This window comes from Lepisosteus oculatus, chromosome 23 (assembly GCF_040954835.1).
Source record: "Lepisosteus oculatus isolate fLepOcu1 chromosome 23, fLepOcu1.hap2, whole genome shotgun sequence".
NCBI lineage: Eukaryota > Metazoa > Chordata > Actinopteri > Semionotiformes > Lepisosteidae > Lepisosteus > Lepisosteus oculatus.
In genome coordinates this window covers 13552471-13560906 of record NC_090718.1, presented here as the reverse complement: position 1 = coordinate 13560906, position 8436 = coordinate 13552471, and the positions used below count along the sequence as shown (strand labels likewise).

Genomic DNA, 8436 nt, shown 5'->3' with positions numbered 1-8436 from the left:
ACATTTGCCAAATATTTGATTAATTAATTATATTAATATGGGACTCAGACACTGCAGTATAACAGGTCAAATAGTTTTTATGAGTTATCATCCACATATTTATAAGATTTGAACAGAATTAAAGGAACAAGCAATCAGGTGCTCTCTCTAGTTTTTAATTTAAAAAGTTAAGAAGTAATATTTTTCTTATCATTGCTATTATTTCTCACATTATCTTTTAAGTACACCACAAATATTAAGTCATTGGGATGAACAGACAACTATTTCTTAAGTTAAGTGACTGCAAGACTAGCCACAAGGCACCTGCTTAATCTTTGAAGTTTTACCACCATTGTTTTCAATGAGAACAAATGAGCAGAGCTGTTTAGAGCAGGCAAATTGAGCCCTGGGGAAAGGAAAAGGAAAGGGATGGGTCCAGTGCTGTCACCCACAGGTAATGTCCTGAATTTGTGAGAAGCAGAGCTCATTTAGAAAGTTACCCTCTCCACTCAGGACACTTTGCTGATATGATCCTAAATAAGTGAAGGAGAGGTGGATACCAAGAAATATGTGTTTCAATGGGAAACGATGAAGTCCCAAATGCACATTTCTGAAGGGATACAAATCACTGCACACTGACATGAAAACTCCAAATTGTTGCTCTGCTTAACTGCCAGGACAGTGAAATATCATACAGCCGTGATGAATAGCATCTGGCAGTGTATCCAAACCTATGAAAACTAAACAGGGATCAAACACAGCAGCCACTGTCACATACTGTACAACCATTAAAATCAACACTTGTAGTGTGTTGGACCCTTCTATGTAAGGTATCGATAACGTGCCAGCCCATGGGGCAGATTTCCTTCTTACTGATAAATGAGGCTTTTCCGATATGTGCATCAAACTGTGCTGTCACAGCCTCTCGCAGCTTGGCGTCAGCTATCCTCAGTTCCAAAGCTGAGGTGACCCTCAGTTTTGGTGTTAACCTCCTCCAATAGAGGAGAAGGACCTTTTTAATTAGATCAGTCAGAGCACCTCAGCATTTACAAGTTGTTTTGAAGTTTTGTTCTTTATTATGTTCACTCACTGTAGTAACCCGGTGATTGTGGCTAATCAGCTTTTCAAGAAATACTTTTTGAATCAATGTAATACTTCAGGTCACTGGACAAAAGCACTACTGCAGAGAACATTTTCTACCTTCAAATCTGAGCTGCCAGCCTTTAGTTGCAGATGCTGAGAACTGGCATATATGCTACTTTGCTGTATAACTGCAGGTTACAGCAAGCACACGCTGCCTTCTACTTAGTAATCGTTGTTTTTATATGAGGCAAGGAAGGGTTACAGAAATAGCCTGCAGTAAAAGCTGCAGTCTTGTTGGGAAACCTGTAATTTTCTAAGGCTGAAGTTCATTCTCAGGTCAGGAGCTCATTTTGGGCCCAAAATAAAGTCAATTTTCTCAGAATGACAACTATTGCATGCCTACACCTGTCAGCCTAGATCTGTTCAGGTAATAAGTGTTACAGAGAATTTATTAAAAAATCATTGTTCTGATAGTAAAGCAATATCAACTACATATCAAGATAAAACAAACATATTCTATATGGAGTTACCAAGCAGTACAGCTGTCAGGTAGGCAATGGCTCTGTTGTTTAAACTTCTATATTAGGGACCTATTAGCAAATTCAGTATTAAAACTGTAACTTATTATTACAGTTATATGATTTTAAAAAAAGATTAATGTTTTATGCTTGTGGAAGAATCCCCTTGTATGCATGCCTGTTTGGGGATCTTGGTACTGTATATTAAACCATCTCTAAAGGAGAAATTACAAGGATCCAGGACAAGAAACTAGTTTCATAAATATTTTACACCAAAAAAATGGAAAGGAATAGACCTTTTCAGATGAGATCTAACATAGGCACTGTCAGTCACCTAACTGTAAAATCATAGAGAAACACTGTTGCTCAGGTCCACCTCTAGAAGGGCACCACACCACACCTGAGACAGAGATGCAGACATCAGATTCAGAATTGTACCTTTACAAGATGCTAATCTGCCTGCCCAACAATGACTTTTGACATGTCTCAAAGGTTGATTTTATTGTCTAGGCTGTGTGACAATACCAGTGTATTATCAAATCAGATTTCCTGAGGCCCCCACAGGAAATTGCCCTTACAGTAGGTGTCACAGATTGAAGATTACCAATGTCATAATCAGTATATATAATATACACATCACATCGTTTTAGAAGTTCGTGTGTGGCATAAAGAAGGTCAAACAGACAAAAATCTTACTTTCTGTAATACTGATCTTTCTGTACTCCTTTTTTCAGGTTAGTTACTGTCAGTTTAATTTCTCATTGTAAAATTATATGCAATCTTAAAAAAAAAAACGAATTACTTCTTACAGCAATTATGTTTCCTATTTTCACTTCAGCTCATTTCAATAATCTACCTGCAGAGAAAGGACTGCCTTCCTAAAAGATCACTGTATACATTTTAAAATAACAGAAGTCCTCTGTTGGCTCTCAGGATAACAAATGGGCCGTGAGGACATTTATACCAACTGCTCCCTGTTTTAGGGAGTTATCTGAAAAGGCTGCAGTAACAAGCTCATGTTCTGCCAGCAGCAAAATTCCATCAAACCGTCCTACACTCCTCACTAAGTAGCAGAAGGAAGTGCACTCTGGAAGAGAACTGTGCGCCTCATCAGCTGTCTCTCAGGCAGGTGGTAGCCACAACATGGGAAAAATATCACAGCCTGCATGGAAAAATGCTTGGTCACATTTATAATGTTTTATTAAAAGGTTAATAATAACTCATTTACGGTTGTATTTAGATCACAGCAGTTTAAACAAAGCACAACTGGACAGACACCATAAAAATTGTAATTTGTTGTGCTCTTTTTTACAGTGATAGATTTTAGTTCTGTAGAGTGTTCAACATAGGCATGTAGAATGACATTTTACCAAGTTTCTGTTCCAATGCATAATTTCCACAATTATTACTAATAAAATGTAACTGACAGAGTTTTGGCTTATAGATAAAAAGAGTTGGCAACATGCAAGTCCTGTCTGTTCTGATTTCATGAGAGAACAGCGGGCCTTATTTTGTTTCCCAGTGTTTCAAAAGGTACTCATTCAAAATAAGTCTCAGCTGGCCTCTAACCTACATTTTACACTGAAGTGGTGAATCTATGACACATACTGTCCTCTGTAACAGCAAAACTGGCAACAAACTGCTTGATATTAGATCAGTGATAGATGATTTTTGATGTTTTTTGATAGTTCAAATGTACTGTATGGTACTATCTATAAATTCAGGTTCTAACCAAAAAAATGCCATTTTGCCAGTGAAAGAATGCAAAACAAACTGTTAATCATACATCGTCATGTCGTTTTCAGAACCATGCTTTTATTTTGTCAGTCTAACGCAATTGGTTTTAGAAGCGGTTTAAGGATTGTTGAGTCCTGCTTTGTGTTTAGAGTCAAAACATGTTTTGCTTTTTGTGGTGGCGAAGGGAGACTTTTTAAGCCTAACAGTTTGCCAAAAGTTGTCTTGGGGTTCCAGACGAATTTCAGATTGATTGGGTCTTTCATGCCACCTTAAATATTAATTGGACCTACAAGTCTCGTGAGTTATTTGTGACAAAGTGTTTTTCATCTTCATTAAATACAATTGTTCTTGGAAAAAGCATTAATATCTCTGAGACAGGGCCTGTTACTACTGAAAGTGTATTTAATAAGATTTTAAAGCTGATCTGTGATTGTTTTATTTGCTTATTTTTGGGATACAAGTCAACAAAGTGTGTGTTGTTAATGCATATAAAAGAAAAAGACAACTCCACTTTAAAATACCATACTCCTGAATGTTTCTGCTTTCATTTGAAGACACTAAAGAAGACAAATGTCATAACTTTCACAAAGACACTTGTTTGATCTAGCCCTGCTGATAGCAGAGTGCACACAGAGGACAGTGAGGCATTAATGGGCTGGGAATGGCAGATGGTGACTGCTAGCTATATACTGTGCAGGTTATCTCTCCAGGGCACATTCTGCATAGGAAAGGAGATGGAGAAGCAGCAAACGCTGTCAGGAGGTCATGCAATCCAGCACAGAGGGGCAGGACCCTTTATTTGCACATTAATTTGTACAAAACAAGCAAACACTGAGCCAAGTTCAATGTACAGTATGTACAGTATAAGACTGGGAACTGCTATCCCTTCTGGGAACGTTGGTTACCTTCTGCTGGGGTTCATGAGCCCATCATCTTCTAGCAGGAGTGACAGGATAATAATTAGAATAGAATCAGGAATGTGGCATTAAACAATGATTGTCATGACTACTAAGCTAGTGCAAAAGCAAACTTCAGTTTTTATCATTCTTCTGGTAGTTGTGAATGGAAAGCCCATATGCATCAAAAGTCTTCCATATTTCTGCTGCAAGCATTGTTTAATGATTTTCATATAAATCCCCATTTCTTAAGGAGTCCCCAGAAAGGAATAATCCAATCTGCTGTTTCCCTGTGCTATAAAGGTTGAAAACAAAAAAGGGTGCAAATAACATTAAAATACCATTTTGTGTTACCTACAAAAGTCTCGCATTTAAACTTGGAAAGTTGTAACGAGTCCAAACTGCAGCTGCTTCTGGTTAGTGCATTAGCAAAATGTAAAACACAATTATTCTGACAAACGAGTCTGCAAAAAGGTTATTAGACATCTATGAAAGATACATGTAAATAGGTGATTTATTTATTTTAGCACAGGTTCAAACCACTTTTAAAATACGGCAAAACATTAAGAAGGGGTGTTTCATGCACTCTGGGTTCGTGAGCTTCTACTTGCCTGCGAAGAGGTCATTCTCATGTGGTACCCTCTCAGGTGAGAAGGCTGCCTTGAGAACCTGTCAAAACCATCATGAACCACGGCACATAAACAACCTGCCCCTGTGCTCCTCTAATTGAAACCGTAGTCTTGTGTTGTGCCATTGGTTGCTATAAACATTTGGGCAATTTGCATAAGTATGAGATGCTGTAATATTTCCTTCAAGATGTTATCTGTTTAACTGGCATTGTGCCCTCTATTCAGAGCGCCGAGAGCAGGAGGGAGCTGGAATCTCCTTCACCAGTGTCCTTAACAATGTGAGAACTCTTTGCCTCCAGGGTGACACATGATGTGAAGCTGCTGGGCGGTGCAGAAGAACAAACACCTCTAAGATATCTACTGGATTCTCTTTGTATTTTTTCTTACCACCATTACAGTTAAAATATTTAAAGAGGAAGATGGAAACCTTATGGTTTTAAGCAGAAAATTCCTAAAATGTGTGCTCGGTGCGGAGCTGTAGTCCCAGGGCAATATTCCAAGACTGGCTTCAGTACAGTGGGTGGTGTAGTGTAGTGGCTAAGCTTTTGGACTCACGAATGACAGGTTGTAAGTTCAAGTCCCTGTTGCAAACACGGCTGTTGTACCTTGACTAAGGTACTTTATCCAGGTTGCTCCACCGCACCCATCTGTATCAGTGGGGACCTGCATTGCCAGGGGGTACTGTAAATGCAATTGGACTGGCATCCCAATCAGGGGAAGGGAGTACTTCTCTACTTCTCTAGTCCACTTAACGCTGCAGAAACCAGGATGACCTCTGGCCCGAAATGCTGCTGTGGCCTTGGTAAACTTCAATACAATAACTGCATCATCCAGGGCAGCCTGGTCAATAACAAACCCCAAAATTACTTTCATTACAAACACTGTGTTTTTTATAGATCTTCCTCATTTTCAAATGGTCAACTTTCACTTGCATTTTATAAAAGAAAAGGGTAAAAAACAATGGGGGGTGGGGGGGAAATAAAAGTAAACTGAAAATTTGTGATGAATTCTTCCGAGCTTTCCTGGAGTATCTAGAGTCTTCTCGTTTTTGTTCAGCCAAGCAGTCAATTTCATAGTTGGTCTTATTATTTTTAACTAAGTAACTGTAATACTTTTAACCTGGCTATGAAGTGTTTTATAAATAATAGTACCCTTAATAAAGTGAATTTGAGTAAGCAACTACAGAAGACCTTTAGAAACATAATATCTATACGTAATTATGGAAATAATTAGTTTAATTGTTTAATTAACTACCCAAGGGAGAACAAAAAATAACAGAATGCATTGAATCTTTTGGGAAATGAGTTTAGCACTCCTGCTGAGGGCACATCAATCAAAACCTATTTCACTGAAAAGCTTTATATGTAGAAATCAAATGTGTAAGGCACTTAAGCTGCATTACAGTTATTTTGCCGTTTATTTCTGTGACTTGTGTGACCTTGGAGAAGTTTATAGACATTTGAATTTTGAATATTATCTGGGAACAAAACAAATGCACTTTGAATTATATATACAGTACAATATTTTTTCCAGTGTTGTGGGTGGTAATGATTTAATTTTGCTAATATCTTGGGATGAGATATTTCCTGATTATGCTTTGGAAATTGTCCACCCTCTTTTCGTTAAGAATTATGGAAGAAGGGACATAATGCATTTAATGTAGCCTGCAAAGTCAGCAATTGAACAAAAAGTCACTGTGCTGTTTTCTTCCACCAAATGAACAAATCCAGAGGGATTTCTGGGGGGCAAAAGCTGTTTGAAGTGGATCTGCTGTTGATGGAAATGAGCAGGCCCGATATCACAACTCTTTAGAACCCGATCCGCACAGCAGATGGAAATGTCACATGATAGGACAGTGGTCCTAATCCATCTCCTCTCATGTGCTCCAGTGTTCTTAAATTCTTAGAGGAAAAAAAGCCTTGCGATGAAACCCCCATGTGTTGTATCACTGTAATCATCTAAAACCTGCGCAAGGCTTTGCTCCAGAAAAGGGATTTCATGGTAAAAAAGAAACAAATGAGCTGTTTATTTTGTTATGTTAGCTGGGGATCAGTGATATGCTTGGGAGAAAGGCGGAGGTAACCACTCATCTGCACAGCATGGTGTAGCAACTACCAGGGTTGCTGTGACACTAGGGATTTAGGCAGTTTGCACTGCAGCACAGCTGAAGCACATGGCTGCACACCTGAATCTACCTCCAGTTCTTCTGATAAAAGGCACAACTAGAAATCTCAACAATTCCCAGACCCTACTATGATACAGCTCATGGAATACCCTGGTGCTAACTGTGAGAAGGTGTTCAGTAAAACTGAATAATTGGCTGGCTGCAGCACTGGTATTGTGTCACTATTCAACCAACAGAAGGAAACGATGGATTCCATATACACAGAAATCTTAGCTTGAAAGAGTCAAAAATCTTAATCAAAGCCACAATAGTAAACTCCATGACACAAATGTGTGAATTCAGTCGATCCTTCCATGTTCATATGCTACACAACATGTCTGAATTTGAATGACAACTCAATCAGTGTAAATTCAGTTAAATCTACTGCAGTAGATGAGATGCATTACTGTTTTCAGCAAATTACATTTTTTCTTTCAAACAATTCATCTCATGCTCTTCCAAGATGGTGCATCCTACAGTTCGGGAACAAAAGAACTAGACCAAAACAAACAATCAGTTTAATCTATTACACTTTGGAATTGCAATAATAATTTTATAAATATCATCTAGATGAAATACGCTGGAAGAGATTCAGCAGCATGTGAACAGAGTTGAGCTCCTACATGTGCACTGGCCTCCAAGAAGAAAAGTTGCACTCCACCATCCCTACCAAGATCTCATCCCACCACGTGGACCAGAAAATCAGACGCTTCAATTAAAAACATCTTTAGAACACATTCATGGCTCTATGTCCATCTTGTCTGGTCAAAGTAAATACTTTGCACAAGGTACAGCTATTCATGAGTAAATACAGTGACAGTTTCAGCTCTTTCAGACTGACAGCAACAGAAACAACAGTACAGATCTGTAGCTGTTCTGTGTGATTCCAGATGGAATAATCTCATCCTGAAATTCTGTTTAGACCCACTGTGGGCACCTTGGACTGAACTTTCCCTGTGAGCAGAACATGGGAAAACTGTTCATTCCATCCACCCATGTTCTAACCTCTCATTCCAATTTAGGGCCGCAGGGGAGCCTAAGCCTATCCCAACAAGCAACATACAGTGGATATCAATATATATTCAATGCCACCAATGTATTGAAAGTTTTTTGTATTTTAAATTATTTTTCCTAAAATTGATTCATTTGTTTTTACTTAAATATTGTTGGCTACAACGTCTGACGTGATTTGTCTTGATTTCAGCCTTTACGTCAACAAAAGCTGAAATTTCAATAAAGCGTGTGTAGACTTTAGATGTCCACTGTACTGTATATGCCTGAAAATACAAGGGCACCAGTTTATCAAGGCGTACACACAGAAATGCACACACTCACACCTAGGACCAGTTTTACCAGAACCCAATGAACCTACCAGCATGGTTTTGGACGGTGGGGGGAAACTGGAGCTCCTGAAGGAAACCCATGTGAAC

General features: G+C 38.6%; 1 long non-coding RNA gene across 2 annotated transcripts in view; it reads right to left on the bottom strand.

Moving 5' to 3' along the window:
- LOC107075647 (uncharacterized) overlaps positions 1-8436 on the bottom strand; it is a 106158-nt gene that overhangs the window by 30746 nt on the left and 66976 nt on the right. The gene's annotated exons all lie outside the window — the stretch shown is intronic.